Below are 345 nucleotides of genomic sequence, written 5' to 3'. Positions count from 1 at the left end.
AAAGGGCGCCGTCAACAACAATTTCCAAGTCTTCCTTCACTGACACCTCCTCAGCCAAAGGGCAAGGTGTCCTCGACGTCAGGACTAGTGTAAGATGATGAACCGAAGAAGATAAATGAAATGATAAATGATGAATAATAAACGAAAGATAATGTAAACCACCTGGATGAAAACAGGTGCTTACGACTATATATAGAATCTGATAAATGATAGATGAAAGATAATGTAAACCATGAACCTGGATGAAAACAGGTGCTTACGACTATGTATAGAATCTTATCAATATCTGAAATTGTAACACAGTTGCTGTATTGTTCTGTGGGTGTAAACAAATAAAGAGATTAC

The sequence above is a fragment of the Penaeus monodon genome, chromosome 33, assembly GCF_015228065.2.
Source record: "Penaeus monodon isolate SGIC_2016 chromosome 33, NSTDA_Pmon_1, whole genome shotgun sequence".
In the NCBI taxonomy this organism is placed as follows: domain Eukaryota; kingdom Metazoa; phylum Arthropoda; class Malacostraca; order Decapoda; family Penaeidae; genus Penaeus; species Penaeus monodon.
Note: the sequence above shows the minus strand (reverse complement) of the source record.